This window comes from Marmota flaviventris, chromosome 6 (assembly GCF_047511675.1).
Source record: "Marmota flaviventris isolate mMarFla1 chromosome 6, mMarFla1.hap1, whole genome shotgun sequence".
NCBI lineage: Eukaryota > Metazoa > Chordata > Mammalia > Rodentia > Sciuridae > Marmota > Marmota flaviventris.
Window position 1 is genome coordinate 62,421,430 of NC_092503.1, and position 20,784 is coordinate 62,442,213.

The following is a 20,784-nucleotide window of genomic DNA, read 5'->3' on the forward strand; positions in this document are numbered from 1 at the left end:
TTAAGGACAGGCCTTCTCTCTCTCAGCACAAGCAGAGCGGCCAGCTGCTGATCATTAGAGTCCCTCCAGATTCAGGTAATTCTCTTTCAAAAACTAATTAGAGCTCTTACATCAGGATTTTTGACAAAAAGATATTTTCTGAGAATAACTCCGAGGCAATATGGGCAAAATGATAACCAGCTTTATTAGACAGCTGAATAAAACATTGAACAAATTACAGTACCTGTAAGTGAGTAAGCAGTTGGCAGCTGTATTTTCTTTTCCTCATAAACTTCCCAATTAGAGTTAACTCATTTCAGCCCATTTCTTCTGTCTTCTCGGGCATCTTCTTCACGAGGCCCTCCTGAGCTGTGCAGTAGCAGGGTCTCTAGGGCTGTCCACCTGAGCTGCTGCGAATGATGAAGACACAACCGACCCTGGCTCTGCAGGTGTTTCTCAGTTCCCAGCCTTCATGATTATCGAAGCTATTTGTGGGAAATGCTTATATAACTTCTTTGTTTCTCAGCTTCTTCCTTCCAGCCTGCTCTTAGGTCTTCTCTCCTGTCTCTCCCACTCTCCCAGTCACTGAGTTTCTGAGACAGTGCCTTCTCTATGCTCTGTGCTGCCCTGTGCTGCCCTATGGCTATTTCAACTCCCTTCCTACCCTTTTCTCCAGCACTTGATATAGTTCTAATCTAGAATACAGGCTATACTTTCAACATTAGGTACACAAAATGGAAAAGCCACATTTTATTTAGGGCGAAACCCATAAATGAGGGCCTGTGTTAGGCTATCAGATGAAGCTTTTTGCAGCCCACTTGTGTAGGCTGCCTACCTAGATGTTTCCATCTTTGTTTTAGGATTTATTTTAGAGGAGCAGCTACTTACCATTCAGATGATGTCTTGGTAGACCAGAACAAATTTAGAGGCCATGACAACATGAAGCAAATGTCTATAGAAAAGTCAAAGAAATGTGTCTATAGTTCACTCTTCTTTATTTGAATGCATTTGCAGAACAGACTGGATCCCACTGACCCTTAACCCTTTCATGACCTTGACATTTAGATGAAAGTTATACCCAACACCTACTGAGAACCTATTATGTGCCGAGAACTATCCTGAGTGCTTTTATTCATTCTTACAACCATTCTTTAAGAAAGTTCCCATTATTATACCCATTTCAAAGAATGGGGAAATGTGGCTCAAAGAGGGGAAGTAATTTGTTCAAGATAAAACAATAGCAAATAACAGAGTTTGGCTTTGACCTTAGGCAGCCACATCATCAACACTTTGCATTCTCCTGCTTCCTAAGTTTCAGATACACAATTTGTTGGACTTATGGTAGGTACAAGTGTGGGAGGTGGGAAGGGCAGGGTTTAATTCCATTGAACACCAAGTCTTCTTTCCCTTTTTCAAACCAAACAAATGGTAAGACCCATCCTTTGAGGGAAAGGTGCTGTTTTTGTTTCTTTGTTCTTAGAAAGCTAAAATTGGTATATCTACCCCCCAAACCATCCTGATTTGGGTTGAAAAAGAAAACGTTTTTGTTTTGTGGACAGGTACAGACACCTTCCAAGGTTGCCATTAGAATAAAGAGAAATATATTTTAAAATGGTGAATTAGAGGATGAAGGAACTTGATCATTTTATGGTAAAAAAGAAATGAGTCCCAGGGATTTGAGGAGAGTTGCCTGAGTATGCAAAGTTTGTTAGTGATAGGGTAGAATTAGAATCAACCGATTTCTTTTTTAGAGCTCCTTCTAGAAATGGACAATTCCTCTTATCTGGTGGAAGTGTTCAAGTATTAAAAAATGTTTTAGCCCTGCTACCATCAATGGGTATACATTTTTTAAAAAACTATACACTTTCCCTTCTTTTCTACCATCAATGTCAACCAGAAGGAAATGCCGAGGAATCAAAGGTGGGAACAACTGTGTTGCTTCTATCATCCCAACACTAGGGAACAGTTCCTTCTCTCTGATTCTGGGTCAGAAGGACCATGGGGGAAAAAAAAAAAATGGATAAAGGGAAGTGTGGTAAAGAAGACAGAGCCAGATTTATCATCTGGGAGTTAGCAGTTAAAATTGCTTAATCCAGCCATATTCATGGTGCCTTTCATTTAGAAATTCTTTTGAAGTAGAATATCTTATCAGGCTTTTTAAATTAACTAACCTCCCTAGAATTGAATATGAGAGGAAGTCATCTTTAAACAAATATGCCCTCTGTCCCCAAATCCTTAGTCATAGACTCCTAAGGCAAATATGCAAATAACGAGGCCTTTCAATCATGAGATCCCTCCACTCCAAGTTCTCTTTGCAAAGATGGGCGTAAAACCCCTGAGGCCACCAAATCATGGCCAGATTCTTGCCTATGGAAAAATGCCTCTCTCCTTTCGCTTTTGTATTGAAAAGCAGCAAAATCCCATGAGGTAAAGTTTGGAGAGTTTCCATAATACATTTCTTTACATAAAGAAATATTATAGTTTGAGTAGATTATCTGGTTTTATATATATTTGGATTGATCTTATTCCAGGATATGGGGTTGGACTGTGTTACCAAGCATATTTTAGTACTACTCATGCTTTTTTTTAAATTTCAGTTTGATGACTTAATATGTTTTGTTGAACTATATTGAACTGATTATCATTTTAAGAGTCTCATGATGACTACATAACAGGTAGCCTCACTGCTCCTCCAGCCCCCTTGGCTCTTGGACTAAGAATAGACCATCACTCCAAGGCCTATCATTCCATTGATTTGTCAGATTTTCTCTAACAGGAAATTGACCACAGAGACATGAACTACAACAATCGAGGGATTGAACTGAAAGTTCAGAATGAATCAGAGACAAAATTAGAGACATGGCAAGTGAAAGCCACTAACAAGCAGAACATTATAAGAAAGCCAACTTGGAGCCAATGAGAAAGACTGAGAAAAAACAGTTGGGAGACTATGGATTCTGAGGAATAGAGATAGCAATTCCCCGATTTCCAGAGGAATGTTGATTCCTGGCTCCTGTCTTGGAAAATGCACTTTTTTCCTTTATGTTCCTTAAGCCGTTCCTATGGCCTTTAAATTACTCCCTCTGTGCCGAAGCCAGTTTATATTGGTTTGTGGGTTTTTCCTTTTTAGCCAAATTCTAACTAGAAAGTCCACATTATCACATAGATAAAGTAATCTTATTTGTTTAACCATACTTTCATGTAAAGGATGAAATCTCAATTGGAAAGTATTAAACACTTCCAGATTTTTGAAAGCTTTTTTCTTTGTCCTGTTTCCACACAAAATCTATGTGTGAAACGAGACTAATCGGCAATATGGTTAGTTGAGCTCTGCTACCATCATGGTGGTCATTTGTTGAACTAGAAATATATGCAATTTCAGGCTTGAGGTAATTATTCATCTGTTGATAAATCTGAATCTCCACTGTCAGAGAGCCCAGATTCATAATATAGAATCTCAGCACTTGATATGGTTCTAAGATAGAATGCAGGCTAGACTTTCAACATCAGGTGTACTAAATGTGAAAGTCTCTCTCTCTCTCTCTCTCTCTCTCACACACACACACACACACACACACACACACCTCCCTCCTTCTCCTCCCTCCCTACCTCTTTCTCTCTCTCCACACATACTCACAATTTAAAGGAAGCAGCACCACACAGTGGTAGCACAGGGAATACCTACTGTCTGACCAAAACACCGGGCATTTGTGCCTTTGAAAACAGAAGACTAGTTGGTTCTTTGTTTCTTCCCAGAGTTTAGATGTGACCAATGTGATGTTATTTTCTGTGAAAAAGAAAAAATTTTTATGTTTTCACTTCTTTACCTCTTGACAAGAACAATTCTTGACTGGATTTTAAACTTATTAACAGATGAAAATGCTAACAATGAAAAAAAATAGTTGTCATATTTTACCACGTGTGGTTGTGTTTATTATAACCAAATGCATTCCAGGAAAATAAAATGATTGAAAAAACACTATTGCCGGAGGTCTTTCCTTTTATTCTTTGGCCAAGAGAACATTTTATTACTAAATTTAATCTGCTGAAAGTCAAATTTTATAACTGAAAATTTGGCAAAAATAAAACCATTTGCTGTATTCATTTAATGTGATTATAGTGATTACATTAAATAAATGAAAGCAAAATATACCTCTGATATTATACATTTAATTACAGTTTGGCTCATAATTTATTCTGCATATGAAATACCTTAAAAATGGTCTGAAAATCTTTCTACCTAGTCTAGTCTAAAGATATTACTTCTCAAGTTCTTTAGAGTATGAAGACCCTAATTTCTAGAATGTATTCAGTGTGTGTCACAATGGGATGTTCATCATTCTGCAATAATGCTTGATCTCTTAATACCTTCCCTGACACCCCCGGTGGACATCTTCCTGGGCATTTCTCCATAAGTGAAGAGTTTTCAAGAGAACTTCAGCAGAACCACTGGTGTCTAAAGAGTCATTTTCTCATTATTTAACTTTTTAAGCCTTCTTGCTATTGAAGAAAACCAGATTAGCAACAGAACTGAAAAAATAATCTGCAGTTAAGAAGAATGCAGGGCCAGGATGAGCAAAGCTCAGAGAGCACCTCTGAATGGTTAATGCAGCATCAGTCTGAAGATGGCCCTGTCCCAGCTGAGGTGATGCACAGTGTGAATGCCAGCCCTGGTACTTTCTGAGCTTTGATATTCTGCACATCACCAGAACACAGAGAAGTTCTGTATTACTATATTTCCTTATTCTTGGGGCCTCATGTGCGGAGGGATATTGCTGCTCCCAGAACTAGCCAATCCCTAAAGGACTTGCTTGCCTGCTTGGTTTTCACATGCAAACCAGAACCCGCACCCACAAATACCTCCTTTACTGAACTGAACACGCACTCAGGCCACCATCTTCTGTCCTAATCACCCGGTGTCAAGCTGCAGACCATTAGAACAGCCCCTGCACCTGCTGAAGGTATTCTGCCTGTCAATCTTAAAGCTCCTTATCCTTCTTGTCCCATTCCTTCTCAAGAACCACAATAAATTTCCTCTCCTTGTCCTTCTACATCCTGACTGAGCCTGGTGTTTCCACATCTGGCCCTGCATAGGGTGTCTGCATCCTAAAAAGTCTATGTTATCACCCAGGGTCTGCAAGTATAAAAACTTCCTTCTTCATGACAGCCATTTCCTTGTCTGTGTATCCTGTCCCACTAGGTTAAAACAAATGCTGCATATATACAGTCTAAAACAGGTCCCTAATAATGTAATTAGTTCCAACCTTTTTTTTTTTTTAATCACACTGGCTTTTAACTGATTTTAAAGCACTAGAAACAAATATAGAACTGATTAAATAACCAAGGCATTCATTTGTGGTAATCAATAGTCGGCACATTTACATATTTGCCTCACATGGCTTGATGTGTTTGGCATATTATGACGTGCTATATTTTGACTAAATAATTAACTTCCAGTCAGCCTGATAAATTGCTTCTCTCTTCTCATAGCTTGTGCCCAATTGACTCTGCTGTTCAGTTTCCTCTGTTGGAGTCAGAGTGCCCCAAGGCTCAGCCCATTTCATTTGTGCAACTAAACACTGTTCTCCTAGGGTTATATTTAATTAAAACACAGCAGTATTTAAGAGAAATATTTCACTTCTGAGGTCTAAACCAGGCTTTGCTACTATAATTACTTTGCAAAACTCACACTGTGGCAAGATAGGAAAAAAGCAAAACAGATGCAATTTTGGAGTCACTATCTGAAAGCCAAGAACAAAACCGTCAGGAAGCAGCAAGTAGTCTTTTTTTTTTTTTCTCTCTCTCTCTCCTTTTGCTTTGTTTCTATCTAATAAACCCCATACACTAAATATACAAAATGTCAGCAAAGTGTCATCCACAGTAGATGCTCAGGTCTACTGCACTTGAATATTGTTGAGTTAAAAAAAATAACAGCCTCTGAATCTTGTATCTGAGTGTGCTAGGTGTATGTATTCTATACATGCGTGAGTAAATGGGAGTGTGTATATATGGGGGCACTATCTTAATTAAGTACTTACTACATACAAGGCACTTTGCTTGATCACTGTACATTCATTCTTTTTTCAAAATTTTTTATTTGTTGTAATTAATTATACATGACAGTAGAATGCATACTTATTTAAATCTTATAATTCTACAATATATAAGTATGGATGATTCTTATAATTATAGCCCTATATATTTAATTTATCAGCTTTAAATGTTCTCAGTAACATAAAGACTAAAGTGAGTGAATAGTAAAGTCTCATGTATGGATAGAAAACTGTTAAAATGCAAAGTGCTTTAGAAATTCTACTTAGATGATATGGAATTAACATTCTGTGCCAGGCACTGTGTTGAGACGTTTACTTGTTTTTATCCCTAAACCGTACAACAATCTAGGACATGGAGCTTATTCTCTCTCCTACTGAGGAAAATAAGGCTTCCTATAGGTAACATGACTCGAATTTGTAGCTCTTTCTATTCCACAGTATTTTTTGTCAAGGGAAATCTCAGATGAGGCAGATAATAATTTGGGATATTAATTTGGGTTTCTTTTCACACATTTTCTTGATTTTCCTGTGATTTCCTCTGCGATGAGTCAGAGGCAATACTTCCTTGTGGGTGGAGAGATGCAAATCCCCACATTAAAAATGGGGACAACACAAGCCTTGCAGAGAAACCCCAGTTAAGTCCAACCTTGGTACCTGAGCAGGAGAAAGCAACTGTCTAGGCCAGGGCTTCTCAAACTTACTGTGGTAAAGGAGCCATTATTTTTTAAATAAAATACTAAAAATGAGTGACCAGATACATGAAATTTTAAAACCCAAAGTAATTAAAACACAACGCCCAAGCTTGAATTGTTAAATTCTTACTCTCAATTGCTGTACTCAGTCTCACTGAAAACCAGTATTATGGTCTACATGTTTGCATCCTCCACAAATTCATATGTTGAAAAATCCTAATCCCCAATATGATGGTTAGGAGGTACAGCTTTGGGGAAATAACTAGGTCACTAATCATCAGCCATCCTGAAATGATGTATACCAACATATGGCTTTGCATTTTAGAAATCAATTAATATTTCATATATGATTATTTAAGAATTTAGAGTCATACACAGGCAAATATCTGAGTGGTAAATAATCCACCTAGATGATGAACTGAGATGTTTTGTTAACACAGAGACCATGACATCGATGTGCTGAGACCTTCCCCTCTAGCCACAGTTGATGCTGTATGCCCTCCAGTTATGAGTATTCAACTATAGTGCATGGAAGGGATTGTCAAAACTCTTGGTGCAGGAGATTTTTCTTTTTCAAATAAATCTGTGTGCAGACTGTCAACATATAAAATCTCAATTTAGAAAACATCTAAAAGAGTTAAAGAACTGGGATCCTCTCCACTAGTAACTTCTTCATCACTCAGTCCCTGGGGCAATACAATAAATATCCTGGCTATATGAAGAACAAACTTGGAAACTATGTTGGGGACTTTACAAACACTGATAGCTCTGTCTTCTTGGAAGAAAACTAAACTCTGGCCTTTACACAGGAGTGTACCTTCCTCATATTTTCAGTGGTCAGTTGTAACAGATAACACTGCAATAGGGAAAAGTATTCAGGGGTGGTTGAAAAAGAACAATTGAGGCAGAGTAGGTCTCATCTCTGAAGACATGGCCTGTGGGATGGGGTTTAACATGAAACCACTTCTATGTGGCCATATCATTGTAGTGAACTAAAAGATATGGTTGGCTTTATTCACTGTGGCTTACCAATAAGATAATACCTTACAGCAAAAGCCTGAAAAATCTCAGGTTCCCATCTTTATTTGCGGACACTGACTCAACTAAATGACACCATCAATATGTATTTAGCACCAACTTTCAATAAATATATACAGGTTTATTGTTCGGACTTCTTGTGATCACATCTGAAACAAATTTTGAAAAGTAATGACATGACGTTTTATGCTGTTTTCTACTTTCTTATTCTTCATTCTACATTGAGAGCATAGGTTCTTTCAAGAGTCGGCCTTCTAGCTTTCCATTCAGTTGAATAGAGCTGTAATGATACATGGTACCTATTATCACAATCAATACCAAATACAACAACAAAAGATGCTTCATTTTGAACATGACCACTTTCTTAAACCATAGCTTTAGGAATACATTTTCAAACCAACATATTTATGTTCTATTTCAATTACACCTTTATTAAATTCATACTGTTACTTCTCATTAATTTATCTTTAAAAATACATTTACTGAACACCTACTTGTGTGAAGCCCTATGTTGAGATTACCAAAGTGAATAAGCAGTGATGGAAGTAATAGCCTATCTACAATTCAGTAGGATTGTCAGTTTTAGAAAGAGGTGCAAAACTTCCTAACAAAACCTTGAGTCTTTCAGGCATGAATTTTGGTTGAATTCACCCCAGTTTACTCCAATGACAACTGTGTGTCTTAAAGCATTTAACATAATCCCATTCTCCTGTCTTTGCCCAAGAATGAAACACATGATGGAATTTGTCCAATCAGGGTGAAGCCCTGCTTGGAACTTTGTTCAGGGGGAAAGAAAGAGGAGCTTTCTTTTCCTTAGTAGGAAGCAGTGACAGCTGTGATACATTGACTGCATTATCACTGTAAGGGACCCTGGCCAAAGGGCAAAACCTACAGGAAAGAGAGCAGAGCTGAAAGAACTCAGAGAAACAGAGCCAAAGTCATGATCAAACCAACCCTTTGAGTTTGTTTTGTTTTAATTATGTGGACAATAAAGTGCAAGAATTTTGTATCTCTTGCTACAGAAGCACTCAAACTGAGACACTATCTGAAGTATCAACCACAAGGAAGTGGGCAGTTACCAAAACACCAGTTAACAGTTTCTCAAACAATCTCACTGCTTTTAAGGACATCTAAACGTGAGGTCAGAGTTCCAACTAAGCAGCAGGGGAGAATAATCTAGTATCTCTTTCAAAAGTTTAGAATTAGATTTATTAATTTTTTCCTAGTTCACTGTAGGAAACATATAATACATACCATCCTACTTTCAGGTGCATGCTTTATGTAATCCTCTCCTGTTTAACTTTAGGTCCCAAACAATCTAATGTTATACCTCAAGGCCTAGAAAAGCAGGAACCTACTAATTCCAAAACCAATAAAGACAGGAAAAAATTAAAATCAGAGCTGAAATTAATGAAATAGAGATTAACTTTTGGAATAGTTAAATGTGGTTCTGGAGTTTGAAATCCTGTGAACCAATAAGGAAACTGGCGAAAAGAAAAAAAATTGTGGCATACATGTCATGATCCCCAGTTTTCACCTCTGCCCCTCATCTTCAGCCAGTTGGCCAGATCATCCCAGCTCCAGCAGTCTATGACTCTAGGTATCTGCTAAGAAGCTACTTGGATTTGATGCTCCACGAGGCACCATGAATACCAAACTTCTCAGTGAAGTCTGTAGAAGACTAATCATCTCCAAGACATAGAATAATTGGCTAGTTTTCTTTAAAATTAGAATTTTAGTTTCACTTAATAATACATAAATTTTCATGAAAACTTTAAGAAAGGATACTGCTTTTCAGCTTTTTTTTTAATTAAATATTTGCTCTCGTAACAAATGACTTTTTCATTTCATTTCTTAGAGAGGGTGGTCCACATAAATCACATAAACACTAGGTGGCACTACAGTTTGAAATAACATTCAGTCAAACACTAAAACAGCTAAGGTTTATATGAGATGGTAAAACAAACAACAAAACCAAAAAACGAAAAAGAGCATAACATATCCATATTTATTTTAAAATTTTAGTACTTACTAGGAAAGGGTAATTAACTTTATGTAGTTAATAAATTGACTTAATGAATTAACTTATATGATCTAGTAGGTTTTTTCTCTTTTTATTAGAGCAGTATACATATACATAGTGGTTGGGTTCATTTTAACAAAATCATACATGCATGGAATTTGATTTCAATTCCTATCTTCATGTCCCCTGCTTTCTCTCCCCTCTTCTCTTCCCCCCATTCTCCTTCCTCTACTCTATTAATCTTCCTTTTGCTGGTTTATGTATTTAATTTTGGTTAGTGCATTCTAAATATACATAAAGGTGAAATTCCCTGGGGTATATTCGTATATGCATATAATGTGATTTTGTTAATGGAATGAACCTGATAGATATTTTGAAAAGATAATATTCTTATCCCTTAATTGAAATCGGATTCCTATTTGCTGGAAGGCAGCAACAGATTAAATCAGTTATAAGTATTCAAAAATTTCTTCATTTTTCCAGATGAAGCCTAAGTTTAGATTTTTAACCTGTCCAGTACATTTGGGAACTGGAATAATATTTTTCCTCAGAAAATGAAAGCAAAATATATATTATTATATATTAATAAAATAGATTATGTGGGAAGCTTAGAATTAGTTTTATTTATTTTTCCTAGTTAAGTCATGGATATATAAGTAATTTATATCCAATAACCTCATTAAGTGATGTATACTGCTTATAAATTTTGAATATTTTCCCAAAGTAGATTTTCTATATTAAAATGTAGCATTTTCTTGATTTGTTGTGGTCTTTGTTAACAAGCTTCAAGAAAGAGCACATGGATAGAAGCTATAGAAGCTATAATGGATGGAGCCACTGGACCCCACCTTACTGGGAACCCTGAGCCATCCAGAGAGATCAATTAGTTTCCAAGTCTTCTGTCCTTTGAAGCTGTCTACATACATTATCTCAGGCAATAAATCTTGAAAGTCTTCCTCTCGAAGTCACAAAGTAAAACCTTATTGTGAAAATAAAATCAATTTTTAAAAACATTATCTGCATATTTGATTTTATCTGAATATTTGACTAAAGACTATGTAGAGGAAAAAGGTTATTTTTGTACTATGTCAGAGGGGAAAAAAAGTGTCCTCTCTTTCTGAGGGTTCAATTTATTCTTCCTAATGTTTTCTACCAGGCCCCATTTTCTCCTATGGAATCTAGTCTGATCCAGTGACTGAGAAGAGAGATTTCCAAAGTAATTAGATGTTTTGTTAGAGACTTCATCAAGACTGTCTTTTTTCATTAAACATTGCCACCGTAGCTGTTGCAGCTTTGAATATAATCACGGAAGTAGGGATAACATTCTCACAATATAAATAGGCTAAGAGAATGAAGAATTGAGGTTGCTAAATTCTGGACTAATGACGTGTTATTTAGTTTTTGCTATGTTTTAAAAAATAAAAATATTATACTTTGGAGAAAGAAATTCTAAATGAATTTTAAGCAACTATTAAAATATATAAGAGCTCTAAAGAAGCCAAAATTCATAATTATATAATGAACTTATTTGTTTCTAAAGAACATTATTAAGAATCATGCAACATAAAAACACATGAGATGATTGTAGTCCTTTAAGGAGCATACAATTTTGGAGAGAAAAGCTACAAACATCCAGAGAGTAATTAACAGCAAAAATCTAAATAACTGTTCAAAACAGATTTAGATGAAAAATAAACAGTAATACCTAAGATTTCCTGAACGACTAGGGCAAATATGAAAGCATAAAATTATTTGGAAAAATATATGTATTAGTTGGTGTACATGCTAAATTATTACTCTAAAAGAGACAAAGACAGAGACAGAGAAGGAAATAGAGACCTAAAAACAGGAAGCCTCAAAAATGTAGACATTTGGAGGAAAGGTAGCCCAGGAAATGTAGGTAACTTGGTAACTTGACTCTACAGGGTCATCCAGGACCCAAAGCCTAAGCTCCCAGGGTATTACATTGGTTAAGACGATACCACCATCTAGAATAAATAGGACAAACTTCTCAACATAGTGGGTTCTCACTCACATGAGCTCTAAAGAGTGGTCTGAGGGATAATGGGAAAGGTTGGACACACCTGCTGCTTGCAGAAATCTGGTGATCTAGTTTGACTGAGGCTCTGCAATCTTCTATGTGATCCTGGGCATAGTCATCAACATTTATTGCTTATGAAAATGAGGAGACTCAAAAAAGTTACTTTTAAATTTCTGTCTTATTTTGGTTGTTTCATGGTTTCTTTGACAATAAAATTCCTTGCTACTTCCTGTGGTAGTCAGAATTCGGTTTGTTTTTTTTTGGTACTGGGAATTGAACCCAGGGGCCCTCGGCCACTGAGCCACATCTTCAGCCCTATTTTGTATTTTATTTAGAGATAGCGTCTCACTGAGTTGCTTAGTTGTTAGAGTCTGTAAACAAGTCTAGATGGCGCCTGGCAAAATGCCAGAGGGAGTGGTTTGTGAAGTAACGCCAGCAAGCCATTAAGTGTGGAGATTTCTTATTGGTTGACTGATGTATCTAGTTTATGCTAATTAAGATAAACTGTGTGGAACGTATAAATACCGCTCCTGTCCTACAATAAACGGCTCCCTCTCCTGCTGTATCAATCTACACAAGTTGCTCGTCAACCCCCCCCCCCCCCCCCTGTTATATTGCTGCAGCCGTACTCCGGCACTTAGTGCCTCACCATTGCTGAGGCTAGCTTTGAACTCATGATCCTCCTGTCTCAGCCTCCCAAGCCTCTGGGATTCTATTAAGGCCTCCAAGATTACCACTCCATGATATATATACCTGTATAATATGGCCCCCTTGAGTTTGGACAGACCTGGGGATATGATAGGATATTATTTCTATGATCCTGTCACTAACCAACTAAGTGGAAAAGGGAAATGACAAGGGTGAGCAAGACCTAATCAGGTGATCCCTTAAAAAGAACTGGATCCTGTCTGAAGAAAGAAATTCCACAGGGGACAATCTACACTCCCCATGGTTGGCTTTGATGATCAAGAGCAGCCTCCAGGAGCTGAAAGCACCCCACTGACATGCAGTGAGGAAATGGGTGCCTTCGCTCTACAACCTCAAGGAAGTGAATTCTGCCAACCACCAGAGATTTAGAATTAGATCTTGAGCTTCAGATGAGACCACAACCCCAACCCATACCCTAACTTCAGCCATGTGAGACTCCCCAGAGGACCCAGCTATACTGTGCCCAGACCTGTGACCTATGAACTGTAAGGCAATAAACATGGTTTAAATGCTAAATTTGTAGCAATTTGTTATGCAGCAACAGAAAGTTAATTGTATTTCAGAGTTCCTAGACATAATTCTTAAGCCCACATTCTTTTTCATTCTTCCTCATATAAATATTTTTTTTCTCTCAACCTAAAGTATCTCCCTCAAGGGCTTAGGCTTAGGAGGAAAGCCACAACCTTAATGTGATGCTTTCCATAAGATTAAGTATTAATGGGATTTTCTTACTTAAAAGCTTTTAAAATCTTACTTCTTCCCACTTAGGGCCTATATGCAGTTGCCATTTCCAATCCCTCAAAATCCCGATTTTCTGCCCTGACTGTATTCCCTATCCTTTCTCTTGCAAACTTGCTGATACTTGCTTGTGTTTTTCTTTTACATAATCTTGCTAAATAAAACCAATTATAACTACATACCTTGCTAATATTCTATTTGCTAATCACATTTGAAAATCTGAGTAAAAGGATATTTTTTAAACAACAATATAACCTATAAAAGTTCTTCCTAAAAAAAGAACACAACAATGTGTACAACCAAATAATAGAACAAAGTGACAGTTTTGAAAGAACAATCTTAAAATTACAGCATTCAACTCAGAAGGTTTTTGGTCACATTTATTAAAATCCACAAGGTACAATTATCCTTGTGTTATTTATACATTTCCAGGGTAGAGAGATGAAGAAAACTCATTTTAAAAAAACTTACAACCTTAATTCCAAATTCTGAATAAACATAAAGAATATAGATATAGACCAGTATTATTTTGTTTGTTTTGTTTTTGTGGTGCTGGGGACACAACTCAGGGCCTCATATGTCCTAGGCAAGCACTCCACCCCTGAGGCACATCCCCAGCCCTAGACCAATCTCATTTTCTAGCATGATGAGTAATCCAAAATATTGACAAATAAACCAGATTTTGAACATAGATGCAAAAATCCTAAAATATTAGGAAAAAAATCCTGAAATAGAACAACAACAAAAAAAATTAAGCCCTAGCAGGAGTTGTACTGTGAACATTGTTTAATGTTAGCATTGTTTATCATGAAAAAAAAATAATCTTATTCTACAAATAGGCCAAAATAGAAAACCACATCTTGATAAATTTTAAAAATATGTGTGATGACATTTAACATTTATTTCTGGTTAAAGTTCTCAACATAAATAGGATATGGCATATTTCCTTCATGTGGAAAAGAGGTGAAAAATCTATTTCCAGCCAACAGAAATGTCATTCTTGATGATAGGAGAGCATGAAGAATATTTATTACCACTACGATTATTTAACAACTATTGGAAGTTTGATTCAAAGTAATTTTAGACAGCAATTGCAAATGTGATTGTAATTTGCAAGTAATATGATTCAAACTAATTGAAAAAAATGTTAAAACTAATTTATAAAAGTATATAGATACAGCAAGGCAACAGATGGAAAATAAATACACAAAACATTTTAAACATTAATAATCAAAACATAATGGTAAAAATTCTTATTCAAAATAATACAAAAAAACAAATACTTAAATGGACTTAATAAATCTGAAGAACACACAAAACAAAGCCTCTAATTCATTTTGAAAATCATTCAAGAAAAGTTTAAGTCCTATTAGCAACAAAAACATTTGGAACACTTTGCTAATCAATTGGGAACCTCACAATTATTATAATGTATTCCATCTGAATTAGAGATTAACCATAAAAAATAGGATTTTGAATATGGAATAAAGTATTGGTGAGTATTTTTAATTTTGTTTGAGTGTGGACTTCCTAAACCTGACTTAAGATGAGGATTCCTTCAAAGAAAAAGAAAAAAACTTTTCAGAAAGTTATTTTCAACAGAAAGGAGGTAGTAGCTGTCAAAGGATTGCTTCTCTTTCCCAAAGATGGAAGAATATCAGTGTGCATGTATGTATATGTGTGCGTGTATGTGTGTGTGTGTGTGTGTGTGTGTACACATGATAGAAAAGAATTCTAAAATTACTATTGCTTTATGTAATTTTAATTTTTTTGTTTAATTATTACTCATTAAGTGCTTAGTATCTGCCAAGCAATGATTGTTTGAGTTCAGCTTCATTATTTTTATTTTATAGATGAAGACTGAAACTTAAAGAAATTATTATCACCCTTATTACCAGTGCCAATGTAACATTATTAGCAGCTTGTATATATTCCACATATTGTGCTAAGTACTTTTCAAGCATTCTCACTTAATTCTCACAATGATTCTGTGAGTAGAAACCATTACTACTCTAATATTCAGATAAGAAATCTCAGGCTCAGAGATTAATATGACTGACTTGTATGGGGCAACTTGGAATTGAGCCCACATCTGCTTTCACTCACTATTCTCTGATCAGCCAGGGCTCTGAAGCATTAGTTATATTGTTTAAATTGTGTTGAAATTCTCAAATAATCTTAAAAGTAGACATGTGTAGACATGAGATTTTTGTATTTTTCAGAAGCAAGTATTTATTTGAAGATGTTGAAAAATATAGGCTTAAAACCTCTGTAAATATCAATTAACAATGTTAAAATGTAATGTAAAAACTGGAGACAATTATCATATGTTTAATAATTATTATTAACTGAATACCTGCTATACGTGGACACTGTTTTGGGCCCTGAATATGCAGAGAAAGAACACACCTCTACCTTTGTGGAACTCACATTCCAAACATAGGATTAACATTTTTTCAAACCACTTTTTAAAATGAGCAGCAAGCCAATATATAAAGGGAATAAGAATGCAAATAGAAAAGGATGAAATGAAGTCTCAGGAAAATATGCTCTCATTAGTAATGAAAGAAATGGAATTTAAGCAACAATAAGATATTATTTTTGAGCTACCAGAAAAGCAAAGATTAAAAGGAATGATTACATTCAGAGCTGGAGTTGGAATGCATAAGATTATAAATATTCTTCTGGAGGAAACATAAATTGGCTCAGAAACTGATGCAAAGCTGTGGGTACATGACCACTACTCTCTCTCAAAATTAGACCTAAACACTCAAAAACAAGGAATTGAATAATAGAATGTCATTTACATAGAATAGAACATTATTACAACATCACACATGATGATTAGATTGCTACTTACCAAAAAAATGTTAAAGAAGTGAATATTATCATTATGTGAATAAGAGGCTACAGAAAAAAAAACTGAATGAAATAAACTCATTTTTATGAAAATTAATGAATCTAAATCTGAGGGAAATACTGAAAGATTGTTTTTTTTTTTCTTATTTTGTATATCTAGGTTTTAATAATAATGGATAACTTCTGTACTTTTTAGGCTGCACCTGTACCACCTTAAAATTGTATAAATCTAATAAGTTCAGAGGAACAAGTCAAAGAATTCACTGGGCTGATGGGATCGTAAGACAAAAAGACTGTAGATGAACTCACTGCCCCTGTTCTACTCTGCCTCTGCTCCCTGGTTAAATTCTATCAAATCTGTTCTGTGCAGAGACATTCAAATCATTGCACAAAAATTAGAGGTGTATTTCAAATCACCTTCCTCTAGAAGATAATGCAAAACACAAAACTTTAGCATTGGTTAGCCTCTAAAAATAGAGTATTACTACCAATGTCTCCACTAGTCATTAAAGATGGGGAAACTTTGAGTCATGGTTGGCAGGTCACATATCTTATTTGCTCCTGGAACTTGGATTATGTCTTCACATTTCATCAGGTGAGCCAAATATGGCATCAAGGGAACAGCTAATTCCCTCTGGTCTCCTGGCTGGTACTATTAAATGACACTTTTCATCACTACCCAAATGCTAAGGAATTGAGTGAAGCAGCTACAACTTTGTTTACATTGGAAGTGAAATCATTTGATAAGTTCAGGACTTGCCTAATTGGAGCTACTTGTCAAAAAGTTTATTCATTTGGCAAATCAAATTTGCATTTTCCTTCCAATAGATTGATTTAAAAAAAAAAAAAAACAAGTGGAATGGCCTATGGTATTAGTATTACACAGATGTAGTCTCATGTGATTTATTAACAAAAGATCCTTTGAACCTAAAAAAAAGAGCATTTCTATTGGAGAAATGATATATTGCCCATATCCAAATTTTAGCTGGAGATTGTCATCTAATCTAAGGAAAGGCATTGGGCTTATGAAACCCACTTGTCAGAAAGGATAGATTTTTCATTCATAATTCCCAATTCTGCAAAAAGATGTCTAAGTTGAAGAACCATGTATGCTCAAGGCTAAGATACTCTTGACAAGCTAAATTTTCAAAAACACCCACATTTTAAATGTTATGACCATATTTAAATTAACATCCCACATGATTATCTAAAGCTTTTACTTAGATGGTGTTTTATAGTCTACAAAGAACTGTATGTAGCTCTCATTGAAATAATTCACAAAACAACTATAGCAGCTCAGGAGGCCCAGTGCTATTACCTGAGAGACTTGGGTACTACGTGGGTCCCATTCAAATCTAGTTCTTCCGAGTCTATATTTAGAAACATTTTCAGTATAGTCAGTTCTCTTCTTGTGTATTATGTTTTCCTTGGGTTACCTTCAACGTGAGCTCAGCTTTGAGTAAAATGATCCATAAATTTTTCATGCTGATCATAAATCTAGGCATTAAAGCTAACGGTAGGGATGGCAAATTGTTGACATTTATGCTGGCACTCCCCATTCTGACACTGCACTCTTTCCTGCTATTCCTGTGTGTGGCCTCAGAATCCTTCACAACTCAACCCTACATGCATCTAAATTAATTGGATTTAGAATACCAGAGGAAACCTATGTTTTCAATCCTGGAATAATGTTCTGCCATCTTCCATTTTCTTAACTCTTAATAGTTACAAAAATAAAAAACATAGTTAAATGCCTCTGGAATAAATATTTCTATAATTTTAATTGTAGATGTTTATATCTCAGCCTTCAGATTTTTTCCTTCCTCACAATGTTATTTTCCCCAAATCCATTTTTATAGGCTACTTTTCTTTTTCAATGTCTTCATTGGTTCTCCAGTGACTGCTTACTTAAGTTCAAACTCTTTGCCATGGAATCCAAGACCCAAGATCATCTGGCCCAGCCTGTCTTCTTAGTCTCATTTCCCTCAAGAAGAACAGCATTCCCAGATGGGAACCACTGTTCCCTAAGATGTTGTTCTTAACATCACTTTCTTTTGATGAGCTCTGTCAAAAACTCCCTTTCCTTCCTTATCTTACCCAAATTTATTCATCATATTCTTTGCCTATTATGTAAGTTGACCAATTGCCTTCTGATTGTCCCATTCATCAGCTATATGAGCCTGGACAAGTTACTCAACTTTCCTGTGCCCTCAGATTAATTAGTTTTAAAACAGGAACAGTAACCATCTCATGGGGTGAATGAAGATTATATGAGTTACTCTACATAAAGGTCTTAAAGCAGCAACAGAACAGAAAGCACTTGCTACTAGTATCATCACTGTCATTTAATAAATGATTGTCTTTCATTTTTCTCAATGCCAATAGGCAATGTCTTATGATGAGACCCCTCACACATGCCTTGATTCATTAATATTCATATATATGCCCTATGTTCTCTCAAAAATTTTGTTTTCTATAGGGAAGTAACCATATGTTTAACAGATTTTTAACCTCAAAAACTTAATAATATAGTGCTTTGCCATTATAGGTGATCAATAGATATTTATTGAGTTTAGTGTTTGGACAAAACATAACTTTATATGTATTGCATTTTCAAAATTTACTGCCTTTTTTCATCTTACATAAAATAAGAAGTAAATTGGAGTAGGTGATGAATTTAAGATGCAATTCACCTTCTGATTTCTAGTTTAGGACTACTTAAGCTCTTCCAAATGAGTACTACTTCTCTACATGTAATTGATCTCAAAGACAAAAATACTTCAACTATACATTTTTGGCCTATTCTAATGTTTATTTAGCTTAGTGTTTTTCCTCAATTCTAGCCAAATGTATAACTCCCAAATATATTATCATCTCCATCTTTAATCCAAGTGAAGCAAGATTATTAACTTCTTCTCAAAGGATCTATTTTTCTTATCTTTAAATCAACTTGAATCCTCTCTCAAGATTCATACTCATTCCTGTTCTGAAAAGAGAACATAGAGTCCAGTGCCAAAAATCAAAGATGAATGAGTTTCTGAACATGTTGAAATATTATCTTGTATTTTTCATAAAAGCTGCATTCTTGCCTTGTGCTCACCGTGATTGATAAGGCCCTCGGAATCTGACTGCATATGTGTGGATTTTCTCCATCCCACTGTCTTCTGACTTTGTTTGAGACCCCAAGTGAACTGTTTTGTAATGGGCTCTACAAACCATTCTCGAATATATCAAGGAAATTCTAGGAGGTGTTACGTGCACCAGCTAATTTACTGTCATGAGCCGATGTGAGGAAATCTCAATTTCTTTCTCCAGGTCAGAGTTATCAAATAAAATCAGACTTTGAAGGGCTCCTGAGGAGCAATTCTTAATGGGTGATTGTTCAGTTTGTTATGTACCCACTACTAGTGGTTAGGTCTAGATTTAATTTTTTTAGTTTGTAGACAGGGCTGCCAAGGAGTAAGGGAGAATCTAAGGCCTTATTAACATTAGTCAGGGTATGCTTATTGCTTTTCCTTGGTCTAAATGTAGCTTACCTCTCAACATGAATGCAATATTTCATAACATGACTCATTGCACGAAGAACCATGGCACTCACATCTGGTACCTTCTGTTTATCTGTATCAGCAGAGTTCATCACTGAATCACTTTTAATAATTCAAGAGCCTTTTCTATTAGTTTTTAGGTTGTCCAGGTCTAGAAAGCTATATTGAGAATGCACCAATACCCTGCAGTGAAGAATTAAAAGTTTACAAAATAGTGGGTGAATTTGTGGTTGAAAGCCTAAAGTGATAAATGATAACCACAAAAATCCCACATGTGAAGAAATATTTTGTTTTTTTAGGAAAAGGAAAGGCAGTAAGGGAAGATTAGATCTAAAGTTTTCCCAACGGCTTATGCATTGAAAATTGGAAAAAGACCAAACTCTGGAAACTGTTAAGATTTTTTTTTTTTAAGGGATTAGGACTGAAAGCAGCTGAGGGATAACTACTCTAAACTGAGAGATGGATTGTGCCCAATTGATATCAGATGTCTGAAGTTAAACACCAAGTAATCTTTCCATTTTACTTTTCATGATACTGACAGGCAAATCAGAATCTATTTCTGATGCACTTTCACGGCAGATACTGAAGAATCTGTCTTCCCTTTGTACATTTGGTGTTTATGACAGGTCATATTTTCTTTGAAAGCCGTAGGAATTGAAGCATATACCAACCCAGGAAGTGGCATAAATGGCCCAATAGAGATGTTACCAGTCCCCCAAATTCTATCAATAGCTTTGAAAATCTGAGAGAGGAAGTTAAAAAAAATCCTTCAACACAAATGCATTTTCACTTGGTGAAAATAGTATGTTATTTTTGCTCACTGTAAAAATTACAGGTTATTCACTGTTCAATGAAAAGACAAAAATGCATGAAATTACAAAAAAGTAAAAGTCACTTGACATTATTTCACTCAGAGAACCACTTTTGTAAGTATCTTCCATCTCTATGTATACATATAAAATTACATATCCAAGTTTACATATGAAGGACTATATTATGCAATGTATTTTATAAATATTTTCTTGCCAATAAATACAATTTTAAATGGTCATGTAGAATTATATTGGACATATATACTTTTAGGCTGAGGGATATTGTTTTCAATTTT

The 20,784-nt window shown here is 35.5% G+C and overlaps 1 long non-coding RNA gene across 1 annotated transcript in view; it reads right to left on the reverse strand.

Moving 5' to 3' along the window:
• Positions 1–236: 236 nt before the first annotated feature.
• LOC114086952 (uncharacterized) overlaps positions 237–20,784 on the reverse strand; it is a 59,094-nt gene continuing 38,546 nt past the window's right edge. The window contains exons 2-4 of the long non-coding RNA XR_003581704.2: positions 3,617–3,766; positions 868–931; positions 237–464 (exon numbers count right to left, since the gene is read on the reverse strand). This is a non-coding gene — a long non-coding RNA (uncharacterized lncRNA). The remainder of the gene's footprint in view (positions 465–867; positions 932–3,616; positions 3,767–20,784) is intronic.